Here is a 20,960-nt window from a genome sequence, read left to right as displayed (position 1 = left end):
GAGAGATTCTTCTTTTTCTGCTTACTAAATGTTTTCCTAGTAGATTATCTTGTAGTATTAGAACAACAACCTCATTAGATTTTTAAAGATATTTAATTTTTTTAAAACCTGGAAATATTTATATATATATATGTGTGTGTTTGTATGTGTGTGTGTGTGTGTGTGTGTGTTATCATGTGGAACCTTATATTCCAATTCCTATGTGTAGAAGGATGGCTAAGCTGAGGTATTAATATCTACATGACTTGACATAATTATTACTTTTGTACTGAATATATTTATTTTTTCTTTAATATTTCCCCAGTGATAGAGTATATTATTATTAACTATAGTCATGTACTATAGGTATCATTTTTTTTTCTTCTGAATGGTTGAGACAGTCTCCCTATGTATCTGGTTTAGAATGCCCAATCATCCTGCTGTAGCTTCCCTACAAGCTGAGATTATAGGCATGCACCACAATGCCTGGATTGTAATAGGTATCTTGAGTTTCTTCTTGATACTATTTGGAATCTTCTTTTCTTTGATCAAAGAAACCTCCAGATCCCTATCCTCAGCCCACATCTAACCTCAACCTTTGTTATCTACCATCCTACTGTACTTCAGTGTGGGAGGAGCTTAAAATCTGCTGTTGTTGAAAGACACTAACTACTTACAGGCACTCATGAATTAACTGAAAGGAGAGAAAAATATGACACCCTTGCCTCCATTTTGTGTTGTTGCTCTAAGCCTTGCTGGCTGCAGTATATTTGATTGCAATATACTTGGAAATCACCTTGTGATCTTGGAAGGATAAGACTGACTGATAACATCTTCATGACAAGTAACCAGAATGATTATGATTGCCTTCTCAGGACAGGCCTCTCTTGTGTTTATTCTGGGCAGAGAAGGACAGGAATAGCAACTTTCCAGATCCTCTCTCAAAACAGGGAGTGATTCTATGTTGATTAGAACTGTTCAAGAATTATGCATACTTATTTCTCTATTATCCAAATTCCCTCTCTGTTTAACTATATAGCTCATGTCTCTACCCTGAGGATGGGATGAAGTGTTCAAAATTAAGCCTCTTCCCATGGCTTGCCTGTATGTTGTAACATGTGTTCCCTCACTGCCTTAAAAAATGTCTCTTCGGTTTGTAGGGGAGAGGAACCAAGACTGACATTGTAGAATCTCAGGAGTTCGAGCAAGGGGACTAAAACTTTGGTTGCACTATAAGATCAACATTGCACGCACAAGCGTGTGTGTGTGTGTGTGTGTGTGTGTGTGTGTGTGTGTGTGTGTTGTGTGTGTTTGTGAAAGTGTGTATGTAGTAGAGCTTGAACTCAGAGCCTTGTGTACTCCTTTTTAATTCAAGGAAGGTGCTCTACCACTCCTCTACTTCTACCATTTTTGCTCATTAGAGATAAGGCTTGTGGATTTGTCTGCTTGGGCTGGCTTGGAACTGTGATCCTTAGATTTCAGTCTTACAGGTGTGAGTCACTGCCACCTCACTTGAACTCAATAAAACAATATTTGTAATATTTGTTATTCAGTCTCTGGCTTATATCAAATAACAATGACCTTAAGCTATGTTGTTGCACATGAAAATTATTTTTTCCTTTTATATGTCTGTAGTATTTTGGTATGCATGTATGTATATGCATATGTATGTATGTAATATAAATACACATATGCATACATGTATACATATGTAAATGCATATATATAAACATGCATAGCACAGTTTTGTCTTTTTAAAAATTTAAGATTTGGGCTCTAGGTTGATTATACATCTTGTCTTTTGTGAGTTATGCTTCAAATGGACAAATACTGGGTATTTCTTTGATGTATTGATTCCATTTGGGGGGGGATATATGCCCAGTAAGTAATTACTGGATCACATTCAATACTACTGGATCATATTCCAATATTATTAGATTGTTGGACCATATAGTAGTTCTATTGTATACTTTCTGAGAAACTTCTATATTATTTTCTACAAAAGCTGTCCTAATTTATATGTCCAATAACAGTAAGATTTCCTTTGGCTTCACATTCTTGCCAACACTTATTTTTTTTATAATAGATATGGTAGCAAATGTAAGGTAATATCTTATTGTGACTTAAAAAATTTTTGTTGAGACAGAGTCTTGCTGTATAGCTTATGAACTTACTATGGAGATGGGACTGGTCTTAAACTCATAATCTATCTGTATATATCTTTCTTCCCAAGTGCCCAAATCATAAATTCATGTTACTGTGCATGGCTAAGAAAAATTTCTCGCTTGTCATTATTTTCTTATGTTTTGGTAATGCTGGTGATAAAACCAAGGTCCTTGCACATACTACACAATTGCTCTACTAGTAAGCTATGTACTTAATCTCTTTCATTATGGTTTCAATTTACATTCCCCAGAAGATTAGTGAATATTTATTTTCATGTATTCATCGGCTAGTCATATGTTTTCTTTTGAGAAATGTCATGTCAGTCTCTTCACTCATTTTATAGTAGAATCATTTCTTTTTTCTAATATGCTGCTTGACTTCCTTGTATAATTTTGATATTAATCTTTAACAGTGCATATCTTACAAACATTTTGTCCCATCTTGTAGGTTTTCTCTTCCTCCTGCTGATTGTTTCCTTTTCTGTGCAGAAGCTTTAAATCTGACACAATCCTATTTGTTTAATTTTACTTCTGTTGTCTTTGTTTTGGGGTCTCAAACAAAACATCATTCCATAGATCAATATCATAGATACTTCCTTCTACAATTTCTTTTGTTTTCATTTTATTTTTTATTATCAAGGTAATGTATAGAGGGGTTACAGTTACAGTTACAGTTACTTCTCACACATTGATACCCCTTCTTAAGTTTTTGCCCCCATTTCCCTCTCTTCTATAATTTCTCCTACTAGTTTTATGGTTTGGTATCTTTGTTTAGGTCTTTAATCATTTTGATGTTTATTATTTGGTATGAGGTAATGGTCTAATTCCATTACTTGGTTTATGGTTATCTATCTTTCCCTATACTAAAGAGACTCTTCTTCCCTATTGTAAACTCTTGAAGCCATGGTAAAAAATTCAGTTGGCTATAGAAGTATAGGCTTAGTTCTAGTCTTTCTATTTCATAGGTTTTAGGCATCAGTATTTTTATGCCAGGACCATGTTGTTTTGCTTTGCTGTATATTTGGAAAGAAGATAGTTCTTTATTCTCAAGATTCATTTGGCTGTTTGGGTCTTTTGTGATGTTTTATGAATTTTAGTAGTTTTCTATTTCTGTGAAAAATGATTGGAATTTTGATAAGGAAGCTGCCTTGAGTTCTAATTAATTTCCTGACAACTTCTTCTCTTTAGTCACATACTGTAAATATGTTTCTTGCCCAAGTTTCTGTATCTGTGGTCCTTCTTTTTTTGTTTTTTTTCTCCCTCTTCTCAGGATTCCTTAAACTGTCCTACAAATACTTGACTCTCAGGGTTTCTATCATGTAGATTATTCTTGGGTTACTCCAAGGTGCCAGTGTGCCTTTTGATTTAGGTTTGTTTAACAGCACAGATCCATTTATGGTCTTTCTTGGAAAGAGTATGTGAGATTCTAAGTCCTTAGATCACAGAAGCACAATGAGTAGTTTCTCTGGGATAGAAAGTTAGCTTGGGGTTTTTGTTCTGAAGGCGTCAAAGACTGGGGCATGGATGGTGGTGGTATCAGGGAAACTTAGAAAGAACTTGTCAGTTAACATAAATTCTTTAACGTTAGAACCATAAAAATAAATGTTATTTCTGATAGAGTATAAGTACTGGGATATGGAATATATTTTGAAGTAGTTGCTATAAGGGATTTCGAATGTTCATAATCTCAAGATTCATGAAACAAAATGAAGAAATGGCTCTGAAACTTGACAGAAGAAAAATATGAATAGCTTATAGGCATTAGTAGTGGAGCTATTGAGTAATCCAAGGTGAAGGTTCTTACCTGTAAACCTTATGAATTACCCTGTGTTTTTGACAATCATAACACAATAATTTCTGTGGTGGTTTTTATTGTCAAGCCAACATATTTCTTTATGGATACTGTGACTAAAAAGGTTACTCTCACACTTTGAAAGGCAGAGTGACTGAAACTAGGGAGAAAGAAACATACACTTCTCAGCTCTACTTTCTTGCCTTTCTCCTACCATCTCTAACCATCTCTAATGTTTCATCACTGAATGTTCCCACCAATATCTTAGTCTCATTGTTTACTCTTTCCCTGAACTAAACTTACCTTTCCTGCCCCATTCTCTGTTTAGTTATAACAAAAATTATTACTTATTTTCCCTGGATCTACTATATTCTTCTTAACTAGTGATAGAATGGTCAATTGTTAACTGGAAATGAGTTTTCAATATAATACCAGCTTTTCCTGATTTCCTTGTGTATTCATCTCTCTCTCTCTCTCTCTCTCTCTCTCTCTCTCTCTCTGTATGTATGTATGTATGTATGTATGTATATATATATATATATGTGTGTGTAAACTAAAACATTTTAGTTTTCTTGATTATTGCATACTTTTTTTTTTCAGTTTGGTCAGTCATGGGGCTTGGGCTCTGGGAGGAGCTGTCTTTGAACCCTTCAGCCCAAGGCTAGCACCCTACCACTTGAGACACAGCACTGCTTCTGATTATTGCATTCTTTACATTGTATTCGTGCATATTAAAAATCCAAAGGGGCTTGATTATTCATTCATGCATCTAAAATACTTTGATAAAATTAACCCGCTTCTGTTAGTGTTTCTTCACACCCCTCCCTACACTTTTAAACCATCTTGATGGGTTCATTATTCTATTGTTCACACATGCATAGCCTACACTACTTCAATTATATTCATTCCCCTCACCCTCTCCTTTGAGCTTCTCAGAAGAATGATCTCTAGTCCATGTAAGGAGTTCTAAAAATTGGACATCAAAACAAGTAAAATTAGTTAATAGATTACACGTTAGAAGAAGTATGGCTAGTTCTTAAAAGAAGAGGTAAAAATAGCCAACAAACACATGAATAATGTGCTCAGCATCCTTAGCTAGAAAGGAAAGTCCAATCAAAATTACATTGCAATCCCATCTCACCCTAATCACAATGGCTATGATCAAAAATAAAAACAAAAGCTGGTAAGGATGTGGGGAAAATGTAACCCATATCCCTGTTTAGGGGAATGTACAGTAGTCTTGTTTATGTAACAAGATACAAGTTAAAGTGTCACGTGGCAATGGTTGTGACCTTCTTTAAATGCCTGTCCTTGAAAGCATTCTTTCTTCTTTATCTATTTCTCCTTTTCTGGTGTTTGGAATGTAGAGATAATGAGCAGAGCTGGGGTTGATGAAGCATCTTGAATCATAAGGAGACTTGGGAAGATTGACAAGAATGTTATTCAGCAACAGGGAATACCACACCAGTCTTGAATTGTCTGTCTGTACTTCTCCTTAGGAGAGAAACAAACTTCAGTATTGCAGTCTCTGTTATTTCGGTGTTTTTAATGATCATCATTTCTGTTTCTGTACTTATGGCTACTCCTTAAATCTAACTTGGACACAGGTCAAAGTGTTTCACCATTGTCATTATTTTTGTGTGTTTGCACACTGAGTCTTGCAGTATATAAGAATTGATCTCAGATCCTGGGCTCGAGTAGTTTTTCTGCCTATTGCTTCAGAGTATCCAGGAATGTACCATGGCACCCAATTTACTATTACTGTTCTTGGTATTCAAAAAAGGAACTTTCAGTCATCCTCTCTCACTGAAGCCTGGAAGTTCTGGTGTGGAGCTGTTTCTTTTATCCAGCTACACTTCTTCCATCACCCATGTAACCACCATCTTTTACCAAGGCTGTAGCAGGACCATTGCTATCTTAACAGCTCACAGGACTGTCATATTTTCTAATAAATGACCCTTACCACCTTACTCCTTTGTACACATATTTCTGATATCCTCAAGAGAGAAAGTAAGCTTCTGAATATTTCATTCCAGATCCCTTGCCAATTTTCCTCATGTCATTGCTGCAGAATCTTTCACTGGACATCTTCCATCTACCACAAATTTTGAAAAATGCCCCCCCCTCTCTTTCTCTGTCTCTCTCTCTCTTTTAATAACACCTTAAGTATGTTAGGCTGAGTGGTCAGTCATTGTAGTGAGATTCTTGAGTGTGTGAGTGTGTGTGTGTGTGTGTTATATTGAGGATTGAAATTGTCTTACCACATGAACCACACCCCAGTTTTCATTTGATTCTATTCCTTCCTTCCTTCCTTCCTTCCTTCCTTCCTTCCTTCCTTCCTTCCTTCCTTCCTTCCTTCCTCTTCTTTTTGTAGATAGCTTCTTGTGTGTTTTTGTGCTGCTAACCTTGGGCCATAATCCGCCTATGTTTGCCTTCTGTGTATCTGAAATTACAAACCTGTGCTACCAAGATCACCTTACTTTGCAAACAGGGCCCCATTGACTTTTTTTTCCTGGGTTGGCTTCAAACAGCAATCCTCTTGTCTCTCTCTCCCTAATATTGAGATTACAGTCATGTACCATCATGTCTGCCTTTAAAAACATTTGATCAGGTAGCACTTGTAATTAATGATAAACAACACATATGACTTCTCATAACTGAATGAAACACAGCAATAGGTATATTTCACTACAGATGAGAATTAATTAATATAAATTAGGATAGTAGATTTTTTTAGGGGCATTATTAAGAAAGTAGAACAGTATGCCTATAAGTACAGATTCAGATTCTGAACTGTACAACAGGTTTTCTGGGAACCAATATCAACACTGTTGTCTTTGGGATTATGGGAATTGAGGTGGTGTTGCTATCCATAACACTTTATAAAGATTCAATGATTTTAGACTTGTATGTTTATAATTGTTTCTGCCTTCTTGTCCACACATACTAACTGCTAGTATTACACTAGCATGCTTGATACATAGATCAGAATATTATCTTTTTTCCACTCAAATACCTTTGAGAATAAAATAGGGACTATTTTTAAATAAAGAATGCAGACAGGTCTATGATTACTTGATAAGCTCGGACGTGTGGTTACCTTAAGTATAAAGTTTGTTGTGGGAGAAGTTAGGAAGTAGAGTTATATTTCTATGCTATTTGTTTATTGGAAATAGGAACAAAGGAGGCTTGTTCTGTTGATTTCTGAAGCTTGGACATTTGCATGTGTACTTGACGATGGTGATGATGATGATATAATAATAATGATAACAGCTGGGAGTTTGGCCTAGTGGTAGAGTGCTCGCCTAGCATGCACGAAGACCCGGGTTCAATTCCTTGGTACCATATACTTGAAAAAAGCCAGAAGTGGCGCTGAGGCTCAAGTGGTAGAGTTTTAGCCCTGAGAAAAATCCAAGGACAGTGCTCAGGCCCTGAGATTAAGCCCAGGACTGGCAAAAAATAATAATAATGATAACAGTCATAAGTTATTGAATCTCCACTCTGTTCCAGGGTCCCAACTTTGTTTCTATTGATCCTCATGTTGACCCTAGAAGGTGGAAATTATTCTTATATTTACTTCTGGTGACTAGCATAAGAAATTACACCATAGCTGGGTAATGGTGGCTTATGTGTGTAATCCTCGCTACTCAGGAGGCTGAGATCTGAGGATCATGATTCAAAGCCAGCCCAGGAAAAAGCCAGAATTGGTGCTGTGATTCAAGCAGTAGAACTCCAGCCTTGAGCAAAATGAGGTACAGGGACACTGCCTAGACCTTGAGTTCAAGCCTACAACCAGCAAAATTAATAAATAAGTAAATAAATAAAATAAATAAAAATGAACTTACCACATGACATTGACCAAGATTTGTGGTATTCTTATACTACATTAATGAATGACAATGACTTTTAACAACTACTTAAAGACAAAATAAAAAATGAAATGAAATAATAAAGGAAAAAGAAAGGAATTACCCCAGGCTGGTAGCTTAAAATAGTAGAGATTTATTTTCTCATATCAAAGTGTGAAATGTGAGTCTGTAGGGTCATCCTCCCTCCCTCTGAAGGTCCAGAGGAAAAATGTGGTGCTTGTTTTTTCCATTTTCAGGAAGATCTACAAATTCTCTGGTTATACTATGTTACTCCAAACTATATTTTTGGACAAAGTTTGTTTTCTCTTCTCTTGGTATATCTCTCAAAGCTTTCTTCATAGCTGGGTGCAGTGGCTTACACCTGTAAACCTAGCTACTCAGGAGGCTGAGTTCTGAGGATCAAGGTTCAAGGCCAGATTCTTAGCTCCAATTAATCTCTAGAAAATGAGAAGTGTGGCTTGGCTTAAGGGTAGGATGATATCCTTGAGCTGAAGAGCTCAGGGACAGTTCCCAGGCCCAGGGATAGGGTAGTAGCCTTGAGCTGAAGCGCTCAAGGACAGCGCCCAAGCCGAATTCAAGCCCCATGATACACAAAGAAAAACAAACAAAAAACAAAAACCCTTTCTTCATTTTTCTTTCCTTTTTTTAAATGGGGTTGGTGACTCACTGTAGGATCTCATGCACACGGGCTAGCACTGTATTACTGTGCTACATCCCTACTTTCCTACTTTTCCCTTACACAATTATCTATGGGACCTACTGAGAACTTCCAGGATAGTCCCTCCTTTCCTCCCCTGCTCCCCCGCTTGCCCAGGCTTGACTCTGAGCTCTTCAGCTCAAGGCTACCACCCTACCTCTTGAGTGCCACTTCCTGTTTCCTAGTGGTTAATTGGGGATAAGAGCCTCACTTAGCCCAGACTGACTTTGAAACATGATACTCAGATCTCAGCTTCTTGAGTAGCAGTCCCTCCATTTAAGATACTTCCTCTGGTTGTAATTTTGCTATATGAGCTAATACTTGTTTGTTTTGCATGAAAAGTAACATTCACAGGCTCAAGAGTTTAACATATCCATGTATCCATTTGACACTGCACTTCAAATTTTACAGAAGTGGAAACTGAATCTCAGTTGACCAGCTAGTAAGAGGATCACCCACCACTGCAAGCCCTAGCTTGCTGGTTTCAGTGCCTATACTATTTCCAGCAGATTATCACAGTGTTTCTTACATACTAAATTTATCATTAAAACTTCAGGTTGGCAGAGAATACAATAGTTAAGATCTGAGAGCTAGAGTTCACTGTAACTATACATGCCAACAGAAAAAGTATATAAGCCTCAGAAAGGAAGAGGTTAGTCTCTCAAATACCACATAGGCAGAAAGCTATATGAACGAACTATCTCAACACATGATACTCGCAGTCTAAAACACATGGATAAACATCAAAAAGCCTTTGGAGATAGGAAAATAAAATGGAAATCATAGAATAATTTCTGCAAATTTTCTGCCTTCATGTAGCCTGCCTTAGTCTTTGGAGAGTAACACAGTTCAAACTGTATTTAATATGTAGCAATCAATTGTTGTGGGTCTTTTTGCTAGCCAATGTGCCAGGACCAGGGAGAAATAGGATAATGTAGCTCATGCACTAGACTCTTAATATTTATAGGGGCTATTTTGAGAGGTTGCTGAATCTCATTTTGCTAAAAATATTATCTCATAATTGATTCTATCAAATTTATACACAGCAGAAAAAATATGCACAATCACAAGTGAATTTCAACAACCTGGGGCTGACATGTAGATACTAGATGGTGGGCCAGGCTTGCTCACTCATTGATAGATTTCCCTATTTAGGAAATGTCAGATTCCAAAATGTGCCTCAAAAGCTGTCAGTATGATGCACAGTAAACTTTCAGGATAATTCCTAAGCAATCAGAATGTAAAGGGTAAATTCACAAGTCCAGGTTCCTTAGAGTGGCTCTGGGGCTTTGGGGCTAAAGAAATGATGAGCAAGAGAAAGTATTATTGAGCTCTCTCTACTGATGACTCAGTCCTCAGAAGAAAAGAAAACTAGGACATTCAGAACACATTGACATCTTGCACGAATCTCTATTTCTATGATTTGAACAGGCTGGTGGTATATGGTATTAAGCAAGGGGAAGAAACTTCCTATGTTATGTTTCTCACAGTATCAGTTATAGTTCCTAAGCAAAGACAGGCACTATGAAGTTTTGATAATTGCATTTCTGTACACAGACTGAGAGATTTTATTATATTTTTCCATGAGTGATGAGGAATGGATGCCAAGATAAAACCTTGATACAGGTGATGAAATTGCTGGAAATGAAAGGAATGGTGGCTGTGATATAAACGAGAATAGCATAGTAGGTTTGAGCTAGACCTAGACTTGGAAAACAGTCTTCCTCTTTGACTGTCTCTGGGTTTGCTTAGATCCTGAATCCATTCTGTGCCTCCGAAATGCACTGTATAGTATGTAATGTGATATCACTTTTCCTCCTTCTTCAGGTACACCCAATTTACCTATCTTTCCTGTTAGATTATGAGACCCTAGCATTCTGGAGATGTGTGTCACTCCAACATGAAAGTTGACTTGAAGAATAAATATGGCATTTACTCTCAATGTGCCACGTAGTTCTGATAACAAAAAAGGCACGTTGTGTTTGCCAAAGGAGTTGCTGAATTAGCCAGAAAAATATCTGTAGGAAGTCATTAAGAGATAATAGATAATAATAACTCCAGGAGAAATGAGGAGCACTGAAATGACTGGGGGAACATAAAACGCTGTGATCTGATTGCATTCAGAGAAGGAAAGCAGACATTTCCTAGGGGAGGGTCATCCAAGCAAAGAAACTGACAACCCAAGTGGCAAAAAGTGAAGGTCTCTATTTTGTCGGAAATATATGGGAATAACCTCGCCTAGAGAGTTAGGTTGATCTCCCCTGCACAGGTGCAGCAAAAGTAATCTGAAAAGTCTGGTACCTGATGGAAATATATGATAAAGGGCACAGATTCTGAACTTTGAGTCTGTTAAAAAAAATGAGTAGCAGAATGCTATTTACTCATTTCCTTTTTCTTTTCATCTCAACTTCAACCTCCGGCAGCTCGGAAGAGAGTCTGAGCTTGCTAATAACAACTATAGTGCTGGCAAGTTCTGGATTGTGGGCAGCCATTCCATAACTTTGTGTATGGGTTTGGGTCAGAGGGACCCATGAATTCAGCATCCCCTGTGGTATCTTCACCTCCTGTCCTAGTGATTCAGGCCGTTAGCTGAACAGCTGTTTCTTTTGTTGTCAAGGTGATTTTCTTGGGGATTACATGAAATGAATGACTAGTGATGAATGAGCTGGGGAAAATGCTGAAACTGAGTTTGCTGTGCAAATCTTTCTGTAACCTACCATTGACGACAGCTTGCTACTATTTTCCCCAGGTGAGCTGATAATACGAAGGATGTATTTGCAATTTTTATAACATGTATGAATTTCAAATGAGTATCTTCTCCTTGTCAAAGGTCTTTTGAGGTTCTACACACTTATTTTTATAAGGCTTCCATTGCTTTGAAATACTTGAGTAAAGTTTTTCTTAGGATCGAACTTCAGCGTGTTTGAAAATCATATTCTTTTAGGGGGCGTCAAGGCTAATTTATTGGGCTTAACTTGATCACTTGATTATTCATATCATATTTCCAATCATTTACCAAATAGCCCCTGACTTTTCTTTGGGGAAACCAGCTCTTTCCTAATTTATTTTTTATCCCTCACAACATTCTTTTCTGGACTGCAAATCAGCAGTATTTCCTTCTACTGGTCCTAGCACACAAGGGCCTTATCAAGAACTTGGACCATCCATGGACCTTTACGAACTCTGTGATATAGTACTGGGCTAAGTCAGAAACAAGCATTAACACTATGATAAGAATAGCAGAGAGACTTAGTTGGGAAAATTAGTTGAGGCTAATTCGAGAGGAACTTATCAACTCCAACCTCAACTCTATCTGACCTTCATCATCTATGGAAAGATTTGATCTAAGCTAACTAGAACAGCTCCTCTTGAGACTGACAGCTGCCATTCAGGTGTTATTCTTAATCACTTAGATTAATGGTTGATAAGGACATTCTAGTAAAAGGGAACATTCTTGCTGCACTCTTTAGGAAAAATGTGAATTATCTCTTAGGTTATAAAAAAATGAAGGCCAAAGGATTCGTTTATAAAATTGGCCTGGGAAGAAATGCTCAGTTGATTAAAAAAAATTCCTGCAGTTGCTACTATGTTAGTAGTCGCTTCTTGGCAGACAGAACCAAGTATAAAGGAAGCCTGCAGTTTGTTTCCGTAGAAATTTTACAAGAAACAAACCAAAGCTGTCTTCATAGACCTAGAATGACTTCTCTAGCAAGTCATTTTGTAAAAATAAATAAATAAATAAATAAATAATGCATTCTGTTTCCAAAAGGTCCTGACAAAGTATCATAGAGAAAAAAATCAAATCAAATCAAATCTTTTCCTTTGGTTTTTAGGGTGGTAAGTTTCATGATGGAAATAAAGTGAGTCTGTGTTCTTTAAGTAATTTATTAGTGCACCTTGGCACAGCAGCTCTAATGGGCTCGCTGCCAGGTATTCTGAGCTGCAGTTTGTCATGGCTGACTCCTTAGTTCTTTCAAGCAATTGAAGAAATGGCCTTCTGCAGGCTGTCAGTGACAGATTCTAGCTTACTCACATAGATAAAGCTCAATTAGCTCCTGGGGAAACAGATCTTTTAAAAATGCAATGAGCTGCTCCACGAAAGATAGGTAGACAACAGCACCCGAAACAAAGTAAAATGTTAATGGTGAACTAAGGATGCATCCACAATGAGCAAGTGTGTAGTTGTCTTCTTGGACACTTTCTTCTGCTGAAAACAAAAGGCTGATCATTTTTAATTACTTCAAGTGTTAGGTTTGATCTTTGCTTTAGAAGTGGGATAAGATCAGGAGTCTGGAAAAGTGAGCATGCCATTTATTCATTCATCTGCACATTCAAATACTGATGACTAATCCATAAATTGCAGGGAGTTAAACAGGGAACAAAGTAGCTTATCTTTGGTTAGCTATAGCTTCAAAATAATTTTTTTTAATTGTAAGAGGACCTTAAATGTTGAGGTAATGTTTAAAAATCAGGGCATTTCCTGCAGATTTCAGTTAATTGCATCTCTTAAAATGTTGAAACACCTCGAAGACTGGATATATATATGTGTGTGTGTATATATACATGTTTATATTTTTTAGCCTAAAACTTGGATAATGTTATATCAGCTGTACCCTGAATGAGACATGTGGCTATCCATATTCAGCATGGAGTGCACAGAATTGCTCCCTTCATATCTTCACTCTTGGCCCTGGACTGGATGGCAGACTAATGGCAATTAGAAAAGCTGTGATGTCTAACACAGATTCTGAAGTTCTCTTAAGCAATACTTAAGATTCTTATTAAGAATGGAGAAGCTGGGCGCCAGTGGTTTATGCTTCTAGTCCTAGCTACTGAGGAGGCTAAGATTGTTGAGATTATCAAGGCTAGACTGGGCAGAAGTTTGCTAAAATCTTTTTCAACAAAGAGAATCATACAATGACACACATCTATTATTTTAGCAACATTATATAGGAAAGAAGAAAGACTGGATCTCAAAAATAACCAGGGAAAACCAGGGCTGGAGAAATGGCTCCTTAAGAATAGCTGGTGAGTGTGAAGCCCCAAGTTCAAATCCCAATGCTGAAAATGAAATAATACAAAATAAAAATGATATAGAGGGACAGAATTCTGGATCTCTACTCTAAAGAGTAAAAAATGTAGGTTTATAAAACTTGATAATTCTTTCATATAGTTGTAAAAACTGATGCCAATCTTAATGTCATAAATAGGAATATTTTTATCTCCCAATTACTTTACCTTATTCTTAATGGTTACTTTTCTCCAAAAATGTCAGCTAATTGAAACTGCTTCACTGAGGAAAAACTGAAATGACTTACTGTCTGTCACTGACTTAGGCCAAAATTTCAATTTGGAGATAAAATTCGCTACATTTTATGAACTAATTTGTTCTCTGGGCAAATGGCTGAACTTGATAGCTATATTTGTTTCTGGCACGGCTGAATCATAATTACAGGAAATAGTCTAGAGCTAGAATTCAATTGGCACAGAGCCTAAATGAATTAATAAAAACGCTGCCTTCCCCTCTTCCCTTTCTCTAGGCATGGCTCTCTGACTTCTTACTGTCCTTTGCTGTCTACTATGATAGTAATGATATAATCCTGTATGTTTGCATCATGCTTTATGGTATACAGAGCTCTCAGTGATACGTCACCTCTTTTGATTCTCAGCCATCTTGTGAGAGGAGGACGGGTGAAGAGATGAAGGTTGAGTTCATACAACAGGTCACTGTGGCATGCACAACATCTCTCCAGGTTTCACAGATTTGCCTCTGCTCTTGTTTTACTACATTACACCCCAACTGATAATGCAAAATGCATCCCGTATGAAAATATCCTATAAATTGATCTCAAGTAAGTGGCACATCTTGTATAAATAAAGCATTAAGGATCATTAAGGGAATCTTTTCAAGTACCTCTAAGAACCAGACAGTAGCTGTTGTGTACAGACAGAATTGTGTGAACAATATCCTTAAGCTCTTAGGAAAGTCACTCTGTACTGCTGACTTGAGTGCCCCATTTAGAAAGAGAATGTATAGTCTGGGAGCCCATTGTTTGAATTAATGGTTGAGATTTAAAGGAAATAACTGAATGAAATCTTGAGTGGTAGTGCTGAGAAAAGCTCAATTTAAAAGCTGCCAGAAGAGCTGGCTGCTTAGGCTATAAACATTGGCTAACTCATCTCTGTCAGCCCCATCCCCAAATGTCTTTTGTCCCTGTCTACCTACCCAAGTTTTGGCTTATGCTTCACGTTTAGAGGAACATATTCTTTGTAGTTTGCTTTTTGGAGTCAGTGAGTTCCAGAACACCTGCAAACTATCAGCCAATATCTTTGACTTTCAAAAAAGTGAATTCACATAGTTTCATCATTTATGAAACTATTTTGTGGAAACTGAGATGACACATGGTGAGCCTTGAGAACAGACCTCATTTTAAAATAGAAGAACACATTAGCTATCATTATTATTCTAGGAGGGCTATTAAGTTATTCCTGTCTGTTAATACCTTCACAAAAGTAAATGTATCAGCTCGTCAAGAAAGGACAAAGGGTGACTAGAACATTAAATAGGCGAGGGTTGTAAGGGAGAGATGCTAAGTTCAGGTGCCTGTCAGAGAGAAACAGTATCAAATTAGCCATGAGACTGTACAGGGGAGTGGGATCTGGAAAGGGACAGACATGACAACAGGGCGGGGCATGGTAGAGGCTTGGAGCTGTACTTAACACAGTTATGGCAAGCCGTAACTGGCTTGTGTAGTGAGACTCAGCTGAGATAGCTTGCTGACTCTCAACATCCACATTGTTAGTATAGCTTCCTGGAGTCTCAGTTTCCTCAGTTGTGTAATTAAAATTTGGAATTAGAAGATGGTTGGGAGTGTTAGGAAATAAGACCTTTTTTTTTTTTTTTTTTTTTTTTGCTAGTCCTGGGCCTTGAACTCAGGACCTGAGCACTGTCCCTGAGCTTTTGTCAAGGCTAGAGCTCCACCACTTGAGCCACAGCATCACTTTCAGCTTTTGTCTATGTATGTGGTATTGAGAATTTGAACCCAGGTGTTTGTGCAGCCTAAGTGAGCACTCTACCACTAGGCCCGACTCCTGGCCCCAGGAAATACCTTCTATATGATAAACACCCACTTAGTGGTAAGGTGTGTGAGTGTGTGCGTGTTTACAGGTAGTGGAGCTTGAACTCAGAGCTTGGGTGCTGTTCCTGAGTTTTTGTTCCTAAGGATATAGCTCTACCATTTGAACCATAGTTCCACTTCTGGCTTTATGGTGATTAAAATTGGTGATAAGAATCTTTTGGACTTTTCTGCCCTGGCTAGCTTTGAACCAGGAACTTCAGATTTCAGTCTCCTGAGTAGTAGAATTACCAGCGTGAGCCACTGGAAACTGGCTGATCAGAATTACCATTCTTTTTCTTTTTTCAAAGAAATTACTATGGGGCTGGTTCTATTAAAAAAAACACCCAGAAAGATATTTCAGGATTATGAGGGTTCTCTGTATTCTAGTCTCTCATCCAAGGATAATTATTGTGGGACCATTGCTTTCAAGCTGTGCTAATATATTATAATAGCTAGCATTTATCAAGTACTTACCATGTGCCAAGAAATAATCAAATGGATTTATATACTTTTTTAATTTGATTCCCATAACAGTCCTAGATCAATTTATAAAGAAAGAAACTGAGAACCAGAAGTTGTTTGAGGTCACAAAAATTGTAAGTGACAGAAGTAGTGTTTAAACAAAGACAGCCCAACTTTGAGGCCAGTTCTCTAAACTATATTCTGTAGGAAAAAACATTTTCACCGAAGGAAACTGTGCTTTGCTTTGTTAGTTCTCTGGCTGAATCACTGGAGTCAGCACACTTTTTGCCAAGGAAAGCTGTTCTGCGGATGTCAAGAGGAAAATGAGGTTATAGATCTCTTCCTGTCTGGATGTATATTTATTGTACAGTCGGATGTAATCTAAATTATTCACATTTTATATTTTATGGAAATTTTAATGTCTGTAAATCTAAGCTAGAGTTCAGTTAGAGTTATGTGTAATGTAATTCTTATAAAATCCATTTAAAAGATTAACGATGGATGTATTGTGGGAAATTAATGCTGGGTATTTTTATTTTCTCGAGTTTTTTGGATCTTCCAGTTTCATCTGCAGAGATTGCCTTGGTGACAAAAAATCTTTTTAATTGTCCTGGGTGATGGTAAGAGCGGTGCTCCCTTCTGAGCCTACCTCTTGAGAAGAGGCCAGTTTGTTCTTCTTGGGGTGGGTTTCTCCTAAGGTTTTTTTGGTAATACATTCTCCTTCTCAGGCTTACACCAAATGTCTTTGAGTGAATTTGATCTCTATCACTTGGGAGACTGTCTTTGAGCCTCTGTTATGTCAGCAGCCCAGTGAAGAGAACACATTTCATTTCATACATGGTCATTTGAATGAAGTCAATAAAAGTCAATCATAAACTCAGCCCAGGCCCTAAGGTCAAGTCCCAGGATCAGCACAAAAAGAAAGAAAGAAAAAAAGGTGAGCTTTGAATTGAATTCTGAAACACAAACAGGGGCATGAAAAAAAGCAAATGAACACTATTAGTTATGCGTAGTGCGGAGTTATGTTGTTAGTGGAGGTATTTAACACAAGGCAAGCATGCCAGACTGCTGATGCTTGATACTTAATGTCACCAGATTATCTGTCAAAAATAATCAACTTTGCTTTGTTCATCTCTTTTAACATGAACTGTATTCTTTGTAAGAGTTGCTGTGTTAGGGGATGGGGACTCAAAAGTGACAAAGGCATTACCACCATAAAGTTGTGCAGACTTGTGTAATCACCCTCTGGAAATGAGGGTCTATAGAGATGTTTTCAGTGCAAGGACTGAGCATGATAAATAGAAACCAAGTGATTTCTTTCAGTGATAAAGGTATCACAGCGTAGTATCATTATTGTTACTTTTAAGACTCACATTACTTCTAATTTGGATAGTTTGAATGTCACAATCTTACTCGTATTTCTAGAGTTATTCACACTTTTGACACTTCATGCCTCAAGTGGATAGATTTTTTTCTATTTTGGTCAGTCTCTGTAAAGAACAACAATCAAGCACAAAGTGGTACCTGAACTCTTCTCTTACTTGGGAAGGTTGTCAGGGCAACGGATAAAGCTATTCTAATTGCATGGCAGGAGACAGGCGCATAGTATTCTGTATGCTGTCATACATGAGAAAGAAGAATTGCCTCTATTAATCTCATGTTTGTGTTAATGAAGGAATGCCTAGTTGGCTCTGTTTTCCTATTAAACTAACGGTGGCTGCATGAGATGAATTTGGATCAATATTACTGTTGGTTTTTAGGTTTCTCCCTATTGCTACAATCTCTCATCAGTTCCTTCTACTTTTTTTTTGCTATTGCCATATTTCCTTTATTCAGATGCATGGAGAATATTTGTAATTTGTGTCATATTTGTAAGAGGTAAGCCACTTCTGGGTTCTCTTTCTTCCTTCCTCTCCTTCCTCTCCTTCCTCTCCTTCCTTCCTTCCTTCCTTCCTTCCTTCCTTCCTTCCTTCCTTCCTTCCTTCCTTCCTTCCTTCCTTCCTTCCCTTTTTTTTTGTGGGTCTTGGGGCTTTGAGGTGAAGAGCTCAAGGTTACCACTCTACCCTTGGGCCTGGCATTGTCTGCCCCACTTCCTGTTTTCTAGAGGTTAATTGGAGATAAGGTCTCAGGTCCTTTTGTGCCTGGGCTGGCTTTGAACCTTGATCCTCAGATCTCAGCCTCCTGTAAAGCAAGATTACAGGCATGAGCCACCATGCCCTGCTTACATCTGGGTTTTTTTCTATAGCTCTGCAATAGATGAAATCAAAATCCACAATCCTTCAAAAACTCTCAAAGAGCCTGTCTATTGGATGTCCTGGAGTCTTAGCTTTAACTCTTCTTATTGTAGGTTTATTGGCATCAAAGATGGATTATTTAAAACATACCTCTTCCAAGACCCACCAGAGCTCTTCCAAAGAGCCTCCAACCCCGCAGTCCCATGCTTTGGCAGAAAGCCATATTGTTCCTGCTCCAAAGGTACAGAAGAAAAGCAGAACATTTACTTCACACTCCCAGCCACTGCACACCTCACTTGTTTGTTTGCTTCTTTATCTTATTTCTGCAACTTTCTCTTGGGAGAGAGATTCTTAGCTCTTCTTCACCATTTGATTTCTGTCTTAGCCTGCTACTTGGTTCTGGACTTCTACTAATCAGTATATATTTTTTTGAAAATTAAATTAGTAATTTCTCCTTTGTCTCTCTCCTTCTTTCTCTATCCCATTTCTCTCTCACACACATACATACTGGCTATACACCCCCAAAACACTGACCCATCTTTTTCTTTGTCAGCACTTAGGCTTGAACACAGGGCTTGTTGCAGTCTCTGAGCATTTTCATTCAAGGCAGTGCTCTTTTACTTGTGTCACATCTCAACTTCTGGCTTTTTTGGGTTGTTAATTGGAGATAAGAGTCTCATGGGCTTTTTCTGCCCAGGCTGGCTTCAAATTGTGATCCTCACATCTCAGCCTCCTGAATAGATGGAATCCACTGAAACGGGGCTTAGGCCTATCTTTGGTTTGTTTTTTGTTTCACCACCATTCTTCAATGAAGCATTTATACTCACTCCATTTTCTCTTCTAGACTTAGCTGCCCTGTAGCCACACTTAGCATAAACTTCCCTAATGTTATTACCAGTTACCCCTCTAATTGTTATTCTTAACCTCAAACCAATATAATCTCCACGGAAGATTAGCTTTTTCACTCAAGGCTAGTGCTGTATCACCTGAGCCAAAGTCCCACTTCTGACTTTTGTGGTGGTTAGTAAGAATCTCACGGGCTTCTTTGCATGGGCTAACTTTTAAGCCATAATCTTTATATTTTAGTTTCCTGAATAGCCTGGATTATAGGTATGAGCTATCAGTGTCTGGCATGATGGAATTTTTTATATTTTGACTCTTCAGTCCCATAATTAAAGGAATTGATCTTTTACAAATCAAAAGAGATATTGTTTCAATGTATCTTGCAACAAAATGCCTATATTTTATGAAATTTATAATATGAGAAATCAAAAGGTTTCTTTTCCTTAGACTTTATCCCTCAAAGGAAGCTTTGATCTGGTACTTTTTTCTCCTCTTGAACCTCTCTGTGATAAGCTCTCATCTCCACATGTTCCAAGTTGAATTCATCTTGAGATTCTTAGCTTGGAGCTATGCTTTCATTGCTGCTGGGTCTATGTATTAATAGGATTATGATTCTGTGCACCTTTTGATGTTATGCTTTCTCCATGAACTGAAGATAAGTACCTTTCAGCTATCTTTCACTGGTCTTAGGGTTTGAACTCTGGCCTGGGCTCTGTTCCTGAGCTTCTCGGTCCTCTACCACTTGAGCCACAGCACCACTTTTAGCTTTTTCTATTTATGTTGTACCAAAGATTTGAACCCAGTGCTTCATTCATGTTAAGCAAGTATTCTATTGCTAAGGCACATTTAGGTATCTCTTGTGAGATGCACCATAGTTCACCTGAACAGTCTTGGTTTGTGTAGTTGCCCTAATAGTCAACTCTGACATTATAATACCTAAAGTGGAGCTTCCCTCTTTTCCTCTTTTCTCTTACCTTCATCCCATATTCAGCCATTCCTTTATCAGTTCTTATCCCTAAAGAAGTCATACTTCCTTTTTGCTTCCATTTACTATGTCCATAGGCATATGCATATATTACCTTTTTATCTCTCCTGGATTTCTACCAGTCCCTTTGATGATTTTACCACATCTCAAGTAGGACACATCATACCCCTAGTAAGCTTTTCAAGGTATAAATCCAGTGACATCAGAGGTCTGTTGAAGTCACTAGCATAGGGCTCATCCTGGAGGATGGGATCTTCCCCTCTTACACACAATGTCAGCATATGCACCTGTTGCTAGTGGAAGTTCCTGGGAAACCTGACGTACTCATTTGGCCTCCAGGTCCACTAGAGTTCCCAAGGGCATTTGTGGTTCTTAAGTGGCTATGTATTTTTAGGTTTTAGCTTCTCCCTAAATCCTTGCCTTGACATTAACTTGCAAAAGGTAAAGCCAATGGGATGAAGGTTACACCGTGAGTATAAAGGAGCCACTCAAAGTGAGATTCCTTATGAGCAACCATTTTCTCTTTTATGGAATGTGTATCTCTTCATACAGTATATATTTCTTTTCTCCAGTATTCAGAAAATGTTTAGGTTTGTTATTAATTTCTTATCAAGGTGGGTTTTTTTTTGTTTTAACATAGCTTTCTCCCCAAAGTAGAAAGCTTTAAAGACCACCTTCTTTTGCTCAGCTTTGAGTTCCATTTGCCCCTCCCAGTCTCTTGTTCTACCCTGAAAGAAGCGGAGGTTTATCTGACCAATCCTGTAACCATTTTGATTCATTTCTTTTTTATTCTTCTGAATGTCCTTTAATTTCTGC

The sequence above is a fragment of the Megascapheus bottae genome, chromosome 3 (assembly GCF_031878675.1).
Source record: "Megascapheus bottae isolate mThoBot1 chromosome 3, mThoBot2.hap1, whole genome shotgun sequence".
Classification (NCBI taxonomy): domain Eukaryota; kingdom Metazoa; phylum Chordata; class Mammalia; order Rodentia; family Geomyidae; genus Megascapheus; species Megascapheus bottae.
The sequence above is the reverse complement of the archived record's forward strand: the minus strand, read 5'-3'. Positions refer to the sequence as shown.